This window comes from Lycorma delicatula, chromosome 10 (genome assembly GCF_047948215.1).
Source record: "Lycorma delicatula isolate Av1 chromosome 10, ASM4794821v1, whole genome shotgun sequence".
Classification (NCBI taxonomy): domain Eukaryota; kingdom Metazoa; phylum Arthropoda; class Insecta; order Hemiptera; family Fulgoridae; genus Lycorma; species Lycorma delicatula.
The window spans coordinates 113,809,951-113,824,470 of NC_134464.1; the positions used below are offsets into that span (position 1 = coordinate 113,809,951).

Here is a 14,520-nt window from a genome sequence, read left to right on the forward strand (position 1 = left end):
GTAGGTGCATATGAGATGTTTTTCTTTTGATTGTCGTATGATGTGCAGTTAATATAAAAATAAACATAATTCGGTAGTTATCCCGAGATTTGATTTTGACCTGAATAAGTTATATTGTGTCAACCATGGTTTAATTTAAATTTACAATATCAGCAGTATTTCACACTGCTAAATGCTTAATAGCACGGTTACAATTGACGTTTATAAAAAAATAATGAATAGTAGTACTTTTGTTTAATCACGGATATTAAACACAATCTGCTTATCAGATACTGTTGCGAATTTTGGGAGCTACATTTAAATGACAATATCGTATGCTGACACTCTACAGAAGTAATTTAGTTTTCGGTCAAAGAAGCCCTAGCGCTAGTGTTGTCTGAAATGCTCAAAATAAAGGGTCGAGAGATGGCAGGCACACATGTGTTGTTATATTATTGTTAATCAGTAATTATTATTTATTATGGTTTTATTTTAGTTTTAGTGTTAATTTAATAAAATGAAGTATAGTATTATCTACCGGTCTTATTTATTTATTTTTTAAAAACATTCGTTAAACGACTGCATCGATAAGATCAATGGACCCAAATGAGGTACGAAATTTCATCTTGTCATCTTTAATACTTAACTGCAAGGACTATCTGACGATTATTTTTAGCCGACGGCGGTTTATTAATCCGCAATCGTATAAATAGAAATTATGTGATCTAATACTACAAAGTTAGTTTGTTTTGTTTCGTCTTGCATTTCAGATTTCCCCTATCGGTTAAGAAAGGTTAGGGTTACTTGAAGAGTAGGTCGATTTGAGCTAAACTTGAATTTTATATTTAATACGTAAATAAGTGTAGCACGTAATGAGATGTCAATCAGTGTGTGTTTTATTTTGAATTATTGTTTAATTGTTTGTTAGGTCGCATCAAATTTCATCACTAGATTTTATCCAACTAGGTCAGTAAACTGTCTTAACCTAGCATTATTTAAATGGTCCGTACTATTTCTTGGTTTTAAGCCATTGTTACTAAATTAAATTAATATTCCTTCTATAACCCAATTTATAATTTTGTTAATTATATGATTTGCAATTATAATCTTTCATCCTTAAATCTTTGAAATATATTTGTATGCAGTAACAGAATATTTTATTGTAATGCGCGATTTTAAGCGAATTCAATCTTAAATTATCTTATATCTTATTTGTTATATGTTATGTGAGATAATTTGTATTAATAGTTTTGGTCCAAATTTGTTGTAATTTAGGTTAGGAATAAGATTACCACATTGTTAATCGTTGATGAAAATCTGTTCTTTGTTTTAGGGGAAAAATGTTTTTAAAAAAAACATTTAATTAGATCCTTTATTTGTTAATTTCAACCAGAATCATACAATTTCTCATGTTTGTCATATGTTTTCACAATTCCTCAAGGACCAATAAAACTGTTTAAAAGAAAAATATTAAACATAATTTTGATTATTTATTGGTTAAACTGTTGTTTACATGTAAATTTTAAATTGAAGTTGTAATGCGTAAATTGTTTTTTTCATAAAAAAATAGTGAACAATTACGGATAGTAATTTAATTTAATACAGACAGGTCTTATTATAGAAAAATGTTTAGATTTGTTTTAATTAGTTAAAAAATGTTATAGAGAAATTAATAAGCAGTATAAAATATTTAAAAGTTAAGATTATATATAATTCTTGGTCATAGACAACCTTCAGTGACTTGTAGGCTGCCTTGTATTACAACTAATTATGAGATTGGTAAAATACAATAGCGTTTCCTAATCCTACAAGAGAAAATGCTTTTCATGAAGCTAGGAAATATTCTCTTCAGTGGATGCAATTTACATGTGAACTGCATACTAATAAAAAAAAAAAATTGATTTGATAATACATAGAATAATCTCATGTTATTAATCTTGCTTCCAGATTGTCGATTATAAATATGACTGTTCTTATTACATTTTAATACTATACATAGCTTACATTATTATCTGATTTATTTATTTAACATTTTTCTATTGAAAATCAAAGATAATAATCAAAAATTTTGTTTTCTAATCAAATATAATAAAGCTTAGCCATTTTGTGCATTTGTAGTACAATAAACTGACAACCTTTGTTCATTACAATAAACACTGTTTTTACCCAACCACTGTCATAATCAGCAGTTATAAAAGACCTACATTGTCTCTGAATAATTGCCTACGACAAAAAATTATACTTATCATTTATGCAAGAATTATACAGTACTGATCAGTAATTTCTCCTAAATTTCTTATATTGTCAGTCAGTTTCTCTTCAAAAGAGAAACTGACAAATTTTTGTCAGCCAGTTTTTTTAATCAAATTAGAACATTTCAACAGTTTTCTTTTGTAATATATCTGTATTAAATTAAATTAGTAAACTAAAAATTGTTCATTATTTTTTTAAATGAAAACAATAAACAATTTACTAATTAAAATTTGAATTTAAAATGTAAACAGCAGTTTACATCTTTTGATGCCCTTGTGTTTGACTACACATTAAATGGATCTACACTAAGGCATAAATAAAAAATCAGTGACTTCGGGACCACTCTATAGTACAATCTCAACCCTGAGGATCTGTTAATAATAGGACTGCTCAAGCTCTGGGTCTTCTTATTAGAATGTCCAGGAGAGATCTGAGTGTTGAAGCGATGAGAGTGGTTTATGTTGCTCATGTTAGACCAGTTCTGTTGTTTGGGAGTGATGTTTGGTCGTCTTGTCAGCTTGGACCCATCCGGCCTCTCCAGAGCATTCATGGCAGATTTTTGCATGTTGTTGGGTTTGGCTTTGAATACTGGTCCATACCACTAGGTGCCATCGGGGAGATCCTGGGGTTGGAGCCATTGCTGATGAGGCAGTAGTTGCATGATATGATTCTCCGTAGAGCTTATCAGCAAGGTGGACTGTCCTAAACTGCTTAATATCAGAATTCCATGTTGGACTAGTTCATCACATCTGTTCAGCATTGTCTGTGTTCTAGTTATGAGCTGCAAACTACTATTCCACGACTTCACAGAATGTGTAACTCTGTTACACATTCATGGTCTGCTCCATGATTTCTTTTGTGGTAGTGGCTATCAGCTGAAAAGAACATTTAAATTTTTGCAGTGTATTACTATGCCCTGTTTTCTTTGTGGATTTGTTTATTTACAACTAATTTATTGTTACTGATTGCATCTTATGTATGTTTTGCTTTTGCTTATCTTATTATTTATTTTTGCATTCAAGTCAATCGATTATCATGTCTTTCTTTTTTTGTTTTGAATTGTTTATTTTTGTTTATTTTTACTTTGGTTAGAACAGAATACAACCAATGTTATTTGTGGAATATGTTTAAAATGAGGATAAAATGCATGTCTGCCTTATTCTGAATAATGATTTTACTTGTCATATAAATTGGATCGATTAAATTGCACGTTTGAAAAAATTTTCATTGTGTATGTTAGTATTTGTATCGTGAATTTAATTAATTGTTATCCAAGGAAGAAATTTTAATTATTAATTACTTTAAATTATTGAAGGTTAGGTACTGCAAAAGCTTAACTAAATTTTTTATCTGTGTATTTAAAATAAATGAGGTGTAGCTTAATTTAATTAATTAACTTCACTAAAATTATAAAATTTATGTGGTTTTACTTAGCTACACTGTCGATAAAACGTAAAATTTAATTTTTTTTGTAAGTAGGTTATCTGTCTTATAAAGTTTGCCATCACAGATTTTTTTTTTTTAGTATAAAAAGTGCAAACTTTTCTGTAAAAATTGAATTTTCAAAATTATTTATACTGCACATGTGTCGACCTGTATTACAAATCAGTATAAAACGATGATAAAAAATTCAAAACATTGGTGTTTAGATCTCGCTTAATTAGGTAGAAAAAATCCAAAAATGTCTCAAAGTTTGATATTCGCTGTGTAGACGGGTGAAGCAACCCATTGGGTTGGTCTAGTGGTTAACGCGACTTTCCAAATCGGCTGATTTGGAATGTCGATGTCTTTCCAAATCAGCCGATTTGGAAAGTCGAGAGTTACAGCGTTCAAGTCCTAGTAAAGCCAGTTATTTTTACACGGATTTGAATAATAGATCGTGGATACCGGTGTTCTTTGGTGGTTGGGTTTTAATTAACCACACATCTAAGGAACGGTCGAACTGAGAATGTACAAGACTACACTTCATTTACACTCGTACATATCATCCTCATTCATCCTCTGAAGAATTATCTAAACGGTAGTTACCGGAGGCTAAACAGGAAAAAAAAAGAAAAAGAGAGACAGGTGAAACAGCTTATAATTAAGACTTTGCCATTATAAAAAAAAACCTTTACATCGTCATATCAGGCAGTTTTTTTATCTGCGATATATTATCATTTTCATCGCATACAGCTGTCTGAGCTGAGCTAAGTTCTCTTCTACCATGTCAGCGTTCTCATTCCATCTATTTTCAGCTAAAACTTATGATTTTTTGGTAGCTACCATTTCTTTATAGATCATCTATAATTTTTTACTCCTTCAGTTGTACTCCTCTGTTTTTTGCACTTTCTATGGATTGTTTTATGTATCCCTCTTCTCATGTTGAGCACCCTATCCATACTCTAGATTTAATATTCTGAAAATATTAAGCTTTTGCTTTCATTCAATTTCCCCATTACTTTTTCATTTTTAATCTGGTCTGTCTATTAAATTATCTCTGACCTTCTTCATACATTTTTTCTAGCTTTTTTTTTGTTCTCTTTTGTTTAACACCCACGTCTCATAATCTTTGTTTCATTCTGTCAACCTCCATGGCAGAGCGGTAGTGTTTCTGCCTGTAATCTGGAAGGTTTTGGGTTTGGATTCCAAAACCTTGGAGTTTATTTTTACAATATAAAATTCATCTAACATCAAGAAACTGTAATTGGGTATCATTCTGTTATTTCTGTGTTGAAATATGTTTGATTTGATAAAATATTAAGCATTTTATTATGATCAATGTAACAGTTGTGTGTCTAAAAAAAAGTTTGTAAAACATCTTGAGGTATAGTTGAAATTGTTAAACTGGATTACAAAAATTATTCACTTTGACAATATTGTGCATGTTTTATTATTACTAATAATAGAAATTGTTATTAATTATTTTTAATTCAGTTAATGAAGAAAGTGAAAACCGGTTCCAAATGATCAAACATATCATTTTTGTAATCCAGTTTAGCAATATCAGTCATATTTTAGCAGTTAATCAACCAGTTGCTATTTTATTCAAAATATAAGGTTTAACATTTTGTGTAATAAAACGTAATTCAATAAAAGTAACATTTACAGAGCTATTAATGATAACAGAATTTAAATGTCTACCATTTTTGAATTTTTAAATGTAATATTTTAAAAATTATTTACTTTGTAGAAGTTCAATTTATATATACTTGTGCGCGCGCACGTGTGTGTGTTTAAATTCTATTATTAGAAACCAGCTACCTTAAAATTAAGGTAAGATGTGTTTTATCTCAATTTTCTGTATTGGGTGGTTTATATTAATAGAAATAAAATACAGTGTGTTGGGAAAGTTGCTGTGCACTGGTATTATAGAACTAATGATGAAAATAATATATAGTTATAGTTTTTAATTATTTCTTTGCATTCTTATTTCGTTATTTTATAGAAACTGATATTATAATAACCGGAATAGTTTATAAAAGGTATTGATAATGACCTTCTCCAACATGAATACAATACTGCACACATTTCAACAATTTGTTTTCAAACACTTTAAACAGCTGATGTTCTGGAATGAATGCCGTTATTCCGGTTTTTAGTTCGTCAATCATGTGTGGTCTGTTGCGATACACTGCTTGTTTCACTGCCCTCCCACATAAAGTAATCTGGGGCTATTGTGCAGACCGGGCTCAGATCGGGCTATTGTACAGACCACAAACCCCTCAAAGACATTTAGTAAAAAGCCATTAACTTGCTAGCTGTGTGCGCTGTGGCGCTATCGATTGTGATTGAGTTCCACTTCAGTTAACTATGAAGTTAAGAGAAGTACTGAAGTTACTAAGTATTGAAGTGTGTTGAAACAGCACAATAACGATCACTATTGATTGTATTTTCAAAAAAAAATGGACCCACAATTCATGTTCTACTCATACTGACCCAGACTGCAATTTTCGCTTTATGTAAAGATTATTCATGTAATTATTGGAGGTTAGTTGTTGACCACAGTCGTGTATTTTGTAAGTTAATATACCCACCCAGATGAAACTACACTTGATCTGTAAAACAAACATAATATCGAGGATACCTAAAAACATTTTGGTCAATAAAATGTTTAAATCATTGAATAATTTAAATTTAGTCTTTTGGCATAATCTGTGGGTTTGAGCTCTTGAATACACATTACTTTGTAGGGAAACATTTCGGTTCTTTTCTTACAGCTTTATGTGTGGTAGCAAGTGCAATATCTTGTTGTTGCGCTACCTTTTGCATTGACTTAAATGGACTCTCGGCTATAGCATCTGAAATATCAAGCAGCTTTGCAGCTTTTGATCGTTTAATTTAGGTAGTCTTCCACTTTGATCAGTGTCTTCACCAGAATCTGTTACCCAACATTTTTCAGTAAGAGTTCAGACTGCATTGCGGAGAGGATCAGGAGTATTTGGAAACTTTTAAGAAAACTTGCGCTTCACTAAATCAGTATACTAGTCACCTTCATTAAAGACGTGTTCAATGAGAAAAAATACATTCCTCCACTGAAAGAACCATTACATTTTTCGCAACTATTGATTCCAATAAATGAAACAAAACTAAGCATATTCAATCACAACTCAATAACTCGCATCTTGTTTATTACTGAGCAGCACTCAAGTATCAACTGAACTGAAAGAACAGAATGCACTATATAATTCTAAAGCATACCGCACAGTGACTTTCCAAACACTCTGTATAATTTAACAGGTCAAAGAAATATGATTGTTAAAAAGGGTAATTTAAGTAAAATACATGTTAAGATATTGACCACTGTGCTAAAATTAATTAAATTTAATATTAAATGAAATTTAAACCACCAAAACACAGTAAATAGACAAGTCAAACTTATCATATTAATTCCAAGAATCTATTTTCACAGGATATCACATCTTCGGTTGGTGTTCAGTTCTATATTTATTTGAATTAAAATTAGTTGTTTTTAAAAATTGTTACTGTTTTTATAAATTTTTAATTTGGTTAAGGACAAACGCCAATTCCTACTGTCCAGTACTGGAATGATGTAATATTTAAAATGTATTTTCTTTTGTTCTAATATCATTTTTGCCAACTGTTATAATTTATTATTTTTTAAATTAAATTATATATATATTATATATATATTAAATTTCATTTAAGTATGTCAATCTGTTCTTAAGATATAAGTTTTTATTAAAAAAAATACAAAATTGTGTACAGCGGAAAAATGAAGCAAGGTAGAGCATTTCTCTAGATGAAGGTTTTTTTTGTTTATTTTTATGTCCTGAATCAGTTCCTTAAATTTGAGTAATACTTCCTGCGACAGTTTGTGTGTGTGTGTGTGTGTGCACGCGTTAATTAAATTTTGAAAATTTAATTAATTGATGAACTTATTATTGACAATTGTACTAATTAAGTTCAATATTAACAATTTAATCACCAAAGCAGAATAATAATAAAACCTAAAGTAAGAAACCGGTATTGATTTTTTTAGGTTTTACTTGTTACTGTGTTTTGGTGGTTAAGTTTTTACAATAAATATATAATCCTTTTTTATTTAGTTTTGTTATTTTTATTAATTATATAGTGTTCATATTGCTTTTGTGAATTCTGTTATTTTTTTATTTTTAATGGATTTTGTGATTTTGAAATGTATTACTTAATTTTATGTGTAGGATATATTTAAATAATAATAATGTGTTCATTATGTATACTGGATACTGGGTTTGGGCTGTACTGTCTGATATGTTTGGCTCCTTTCTTGTCTACTGTAGTTATATTTTTGTCCTATGCTATGTGTGTTTCTTTGTGCCCTTGTCTCCCAGCTATTAAATCACTTTGTGTGTCTACTGCTGTTGTATTATATAAGATTCTTGATTTACTTTGTATTTCTATAAAAAAAAAAAAAAAAGTTTGATGAGCGAGATCCCTTTCTTTTTATTAAATTTAGACATGTTCTAGTGTAATGGAGATACAGCATGTTTTTTATACTAATATGTATTACATATATAAACCAACTTTATCCACCTAAGTACAGAAATTACTTAGTCACCTTATTTACTTTTTAATTTCCGGTTCTTAGGTGGATCAAGTTGGATTATCTATAATATATATATATATATATATATTTATTGTATGCATGCTTGTTATATAATGAATAATGAAGCTAAAGTAAAATTCCTGTTTTAAATGAAATCTCTTCATCCAGAAATATTAGTTTGTTGATTTTAACTGTACTAGTCAATGTTTGGGTTGGACATATTTGTACCCACAGACTTGTATGATTCTTGTGTTGAATTTAATAAAATATTTATCAACTCATCTCAATTGTGCGAATAATAGTTGTTATGTGATGATTTTTAAAAAAAAGAGATTGATGCAGTAGACTGCAGTTACTTTTAGATGAAAAACACTTATTTCACATTGTGTTTGATTTGACTACATATTATTACTTATCCATCTATGTTGTTATAAAAACTTAATTTAAAAAAAAATTATAAAAATAAATTTTGTCTAAAAAATAGATTTAAGTTCTATTTTTTCAAAGATTATTTCATAAATTGGAATTTATATTTCAATTTTTATATAAATAGTTTATATTAAAATAGTGCAATGTACTTCTTTTTTTTTTAATTCATGACATTATTTTCTCGACTACACCTTTATTGCTGTTGTTGCGGCAGTGTAGGTGTAAAGAATATGTATAATGATGGCCAAACTTTTGGGTATTGGTCAGGATATTTGCAGATGTCGACATTTAAAGACCACCTTAGACCATAAAACATAAAAGAAAAGTTATAGAAATTTCTAAAAGATGCCAGAACATACCTGTGTTGGTCTGTATTTTGATAGAAATATTTTGGCACAAATATTTGGCTACATACGTATATATCCCAGATTTGGCCTGACTTTTGATTCATCGGACCAAGGGCACCACGGTACCCGTATTTTATTTTGCTGTTGCAGTTGTAGCCAGTACATCGGTTGTACCTATAGCTTTAAGGGAAAGTCCAGTGAGCGCTAAAAGTTTTGGGTGGGACAAATATTTTATATGTGGGTCATTGATACAGTTGCATTTTTTGAATGTAATCAGACAAGAGAGTGGGGTATTACATCCATTTTAAAATTTCAAATTTTTATGAGGCTTAATAGGAATTCAAATTCTGTATAGTGGTAGTACTATATTAGTTGTTTGCAGTCCTGAAATTTTAAGTCGATCGGGCATAAAGATGAGAATATAAATAGGTTCTTAGAATTTATGTTGTGTATTTCCAAATCGAATTACTAAGAACTTATGAAACTGAGATGTTGTTCGTCAATGTAAGTTCTGACTTATGTTAAATTTTGGTCCCGATTCAACAGGGGATGTGTATGATTGAACCTACAGTAATTATGTTTTAGATTTTACTTATTATTTTAAAAATAACTTGACCATTAAGCATTAAATTAGGCAGTATTTGTTTGAATGAGATCTTAATCGTGTTAAGTTTATGTTCCCTTCAGGTAAGTCGGCACTCAGTTTCATATTTTATTAGGTTTTTTGTAATCTGAATAAACAAATTTTATATTAATATAAAATTTAATTTAAAAAATCTTTCCTTATAAGAAATTTTACAACAAATTAATAATTTTTACATGAGATAAACGTTGCTACATTTGGTGCCCTCTACCACCTAATGAAATATTACCAGGATTTCTAGAAATCATTTTTAGAATCCAATTTCATAAATCATATACTAAATTTATTATCTAAAATCGATGTTTGTATTTCATAATTGATTTGACTGATTTTAAGTGAAAATAATGATCAGTAATATTTAAAAACCCAATGATTTATTTCAAATAAAAGTCTGTTGCTGCCTTTTTTTAATTTTATGTACATTTTTTATGGTAAAAATGCTAATTATCAACAATTTTAGCATTCAGTAAACACATCTAATGTTGATCAACTTACTCTGCATCCTAGTAGAGGGCTACACATTTACTTGGTAGAATTACATTTTTGCTATTTTATTTTATTGTTAAACCTTTGGTTTTCCTGATCGAACTTATATTGGTTTGTTATTCGTTACTTAAACAACATAAATAAAATCATCATACTATTGTCCTTAGTTCTTTTTTTTAACGGCCTTCACACATTTTGATAAGCTCTCTCTTTATCATTTATTATAATACTTCTGGAAGGCTAAACAGAAAAAAGAGAGGTACAACATATTGCATTATTAACGATAACTATGTAACCGTTGTTAACCCATCTTCAGCAGATATTAAAAAGCGTTTTATTTGTTTTCCTACATGTTCCCCTGAAAATCGATTAGTTTGGCAATACACAAACCTTATTGTACTTATGTTTTGAAAAAAAAACACGATTCATTGATTTCCACATGCATACTGGACCAACCAGTTACTTTTGGATTATTGGTTAACATGAATTAAACTTATATATATTTATTATTATCTTTTAAACTACATAGGATCACTTTAGTCGGTCCATTATCCAAGTCTCTACGATAGGAGTGTTTGGGCCTTGCAGTCCTTCCAGTACTTTTCTTACATTCTGATCTTTGTGCCCTTTCTAGTTTAGAAAATGTTCGTATTGTGTTTTTTTGTGAGTGTGAAGCGAGTGTGAAGCGAGTGTTTTTATATTGATTTTCTTGTTTAATTTTATCATCTGTGGTGTCTTCTGATAAAGGCCAATTTCCTTCAGATCCTCTCTTATTTCTCTGAAACCTGTGCATCTTGTCTTGGTGTTTTTCAAGTCAAGATTCTACTGTACTAGCCGTTTCAGAAGGTTGAATCTTGCATCGTCATGACATGTGCAAAAAATCTTAGTTCTCCTGCGATGCGTGATATCAATGACGGGTTCTAACTCTTTGTAAATGAATTTGTTGGGCACAATCCACCACTGCCTGCCTTTCTGGTACTTTTTATCGATGCAGGTCCTTCCAGTTCTTCTTTTGATTTTCTGAAGTCTGTGTTTGATTGTTTGTTCAGGTGGTAGAGTGTTTCTGCTGCATAAGTGGCTTCTGGTTTTATAACTGTGTTGTAGTGTCTTATTTTTGTGTTTATTAATGGACATTTTTTTATTGCAAGCGTACCTGGTTAATTTTTGAGCTTTAGTTAGTTTGTTTCTTTGTATTTGAATCAAGGTTTTTTCATTTAGGTTGTTTGTTATTATTTGTTCGAGGTATTTAAATGGGTTATTATTTTGAATTTATTACCATTTATGTTTACTTTTTTTAATCGTGTTGGTTTTGTGGGCTTAATTTCTGTCTTTTCAAGTGATATTTTTAGGACAATTTTAATTGCATGTTATTAACTTCGAACTTCGTTGATGTCGTTTGTTTTTTTTTTGTCTTCAGTCATTTGACTGGTTTGATGCAGCTCTCCAAGATTCCCTATCTAGTGCTAGTCGTTTCATTTCGGTATACCCCCTACATCCTACATCCCTAACAATTTGTTTTACATATTCCAAACGTGGCCTGCCTACACAATTTTTCCCTTCTACCTGTCCTTCCGATATTAAGGCGACTATTCCAGGATGCCTTAGTATGTGGTCTATAAGTCTGTCTCTTCTTTTAACTGTATTTTTCCAAATGCTTCTTTCTTCTTCTATTTGCTGCAATACCTCTTCATTTGTCACTTTATCCACCCGTCTGATTTTTAACGTTCTCCTATAGCACCGCATTTCAAAAGCTTCTAATCTTTTCTTCTCAGATACTCCGATCGTCCAAGTTTCACTTCCATATAAAGCGACACTCCAAACATACACTTTCAAAAATCTTTTCCTGATGTTTAAATTAATTTTTGATGCAAACAAATTATATTTCTTACTGAAGGCTCGTTTAGCTTGTGCTATTCGGCATTTTATATCGCTGCTGCTTCGTCCATCTTTAGTAATTCTACTTCCCAAATAACAAAATTCTTCTACCTCCATAATCTTTTCTCCTCCTATTTTCACATTCAGCGGTCCATCTTTGTTATTTCTACTACATTTCATTACTTTTGTTTTGTTCTTGTTTATTTTCATGCGATAGTTCTTGCGTAGGACTTCATCTATGCCGTTCATTGTTTCTTCTAAATCCTTTTTACTCTCTGCTAGAATTACTATATCATCAGCAAATCGTAGCGTCTTTATCTTTTCACCTTGTACTGTTACTCCGAATCTAAATTGTTCTTTAACATCATTAACTGCTAGTTCCATGTAAAGATTAAAAAGTAACGGAGATAGGGAACATCCTTGTCAGACTCCCTTTCTTATTACGGCTTCTTTTTTATGTTCTTCAATTGTTACTGTTGCTGTTTGGTTCCTGTACATGTTAGCAATTGTTCTTCTATCTCTGTATTTGAACCCTAATTTTTTAAAAATGCTGAACATTTTATTCCAGTCTACGTTATCGAATGCCTTTTCTAGGTCTATAAACGCCAAGTATGTTGGTTTGTTTTTCTTTAATCTTCCTTCTACTATTAATCTGAGGTCTAAAATTGCTTCCCTTGTCCTATACTTTTCCTGAAACCAAATCGGTCTTCTCCTAACACTTCCTCCACTCTCCTCTCAATTCTTCTGTATAGAATTCTACTTAAGATTTTTGATGCGTGACTAATTAAACTAATTGTTCTGTATTCTTTAAATTTATCTGCCCTGCTTTCTTTGGTATATAACAGGTACTATAACACTTTTTTTGAAGTCTGATGGAAATTCCCTTTTCATAAATATTACACACCAGTTTGTATAATCTATCAATCGCTTCCTCAGAATTACTGCGCAGTAATTCTACAGGTATTCCATCTATTCCAGGAGCCTTTCTGCCATTTAAATCTTTTAATGCTCTCTTAAATTCAGATCTCAGTATTGTTTCTCCCATTTTATCCTCCTCAACTTCCTCTTCTTCCTCTATAACACCATTTTCTAATTCATTTCCTCCGTATAACTCTTCAATATATTCCACCCATCTATCGTCTTTACCTTTTGTATTATATATAGGTGTACCATCTTTGTGTAACACATTATTAGATTTTAATTTATGTACCCCAAAATTTTCCTTAATTTTCCTGTATGCTCCGTCTATTTTACCAATGTTCATTTCTCTTTCCACTTCTGAACACTTTTCTTTAATCCATTCTTCTTTCGCCAGTTTGCACTTCCTGTTTATAGCATTTCTTAATTGCCGATAGTTCCTTTTACTTTCTTCATCACTAGCATGCTTATATTTTCTACGTTCATCCATCAGCTGCAATATATCATCTGAAACCCAAGGTTTTCTACCGGTTCTCTTTATTCCGCCTAAGTTTGCTTCTGCTGATTTAAGAATTTCCTTTTTAACATTCTCCCATTCTTCTTCTACATTTTCTACCTTATCTTTTTTACTCAGACCTCTTGCGATGTCCTCCTCAAAAATCTTCTTTACCTCCTCTTCTTCAAGCTTCTCTAAATTCCACCGATTCATCTGACACCTTTTCTTCAGGTTTTTAAACCCCAATCTACATTTCATTATCACCGAATTATGGTCGCTATCAATGTCTGCTCCAGGGTAAGTTTTGCAGTCAACGAGTTGATTACTAAATTCGTTTGTTAGCAGTGCCAAATTGTTGGCAAAACCAACACGGTTTGTTTTGATTTTTCAGCCTATTTTTACTTTTGGGGGCATTTTTTAAGCCATTCCCTCATTACCATTTCTAGTAGTTGTGAGACTTCATCCGCCTTGGTGCATGTATATATGTCTATAATTTATTTTTTTAAATTATCTATGTCTTAATTTTTCATTACTCTATTGACACTGGTAAAATAATAGTGCAAGACAAAAATACTTTATATAGATTTGAATACTAGATCGTGGATACCGGTGTTCTTTGGCGGTTGGGTTTCAATTAACCACACATCTCAGTAACGGTTGACCTGAGACTGTGCAAGGCCGCACTTCATTTACATTCATACATATCAACCTCATTCATCCTCTGAAGTAATACCTTGTGGTGGTTTCAGAGGCTAAACAAAAAAAGAAGACAAAATACAAAACTTGACAACATATTTTTTCATATGTTTTGTAAATGAACAGATTTCATCGTGTTTTTATAAATCAAAACATGAATGAAGTTTTATTAGTAACAACTTTAATTTTGTGATTTATTTATTAAATGTATGTAAGGAAATGAAAGATTTCCTTTCATAAGAGATCTCGTAAAACCTGAGGTATTAATAGTATGAACAGTTTTTACCAAAATAAGTGATCAGATTCTCTTATGAAGTAATTATGAAGGATACTTAAAAAAGTATGGGTAAAGGCATATAAGAGGATTTTG

At 30.6% G+C, this 14,520-nt stretch overlaps 1 protein-coding gene across 3 annotated transcripts in view; it reads left to right on the forward strand.

Moving 5' to 3' along the window:
* Positions 1-349: 349 nt before the first annotated feature.
* LOC142331093 (uncharacterized) overlaps positions 350-14,520 on the forward strand; it is a 101,489-nt gene continuing 87,318 nt past the window's right edge. For 2 of the 3 annotated variants that reach the window (XM_075376762.1, XM_075376763.1), the window contains exon 1: positions 352-590. The gene's annotated coding sequence lies outside the window, so the exon portion shown is untranslated. Of the gene's footprint in view, positions 591-14,520 lie in introns of all 3 variants that reach the window. The other variant, XM_075376761.1, reaches the window with a different exon arrangement.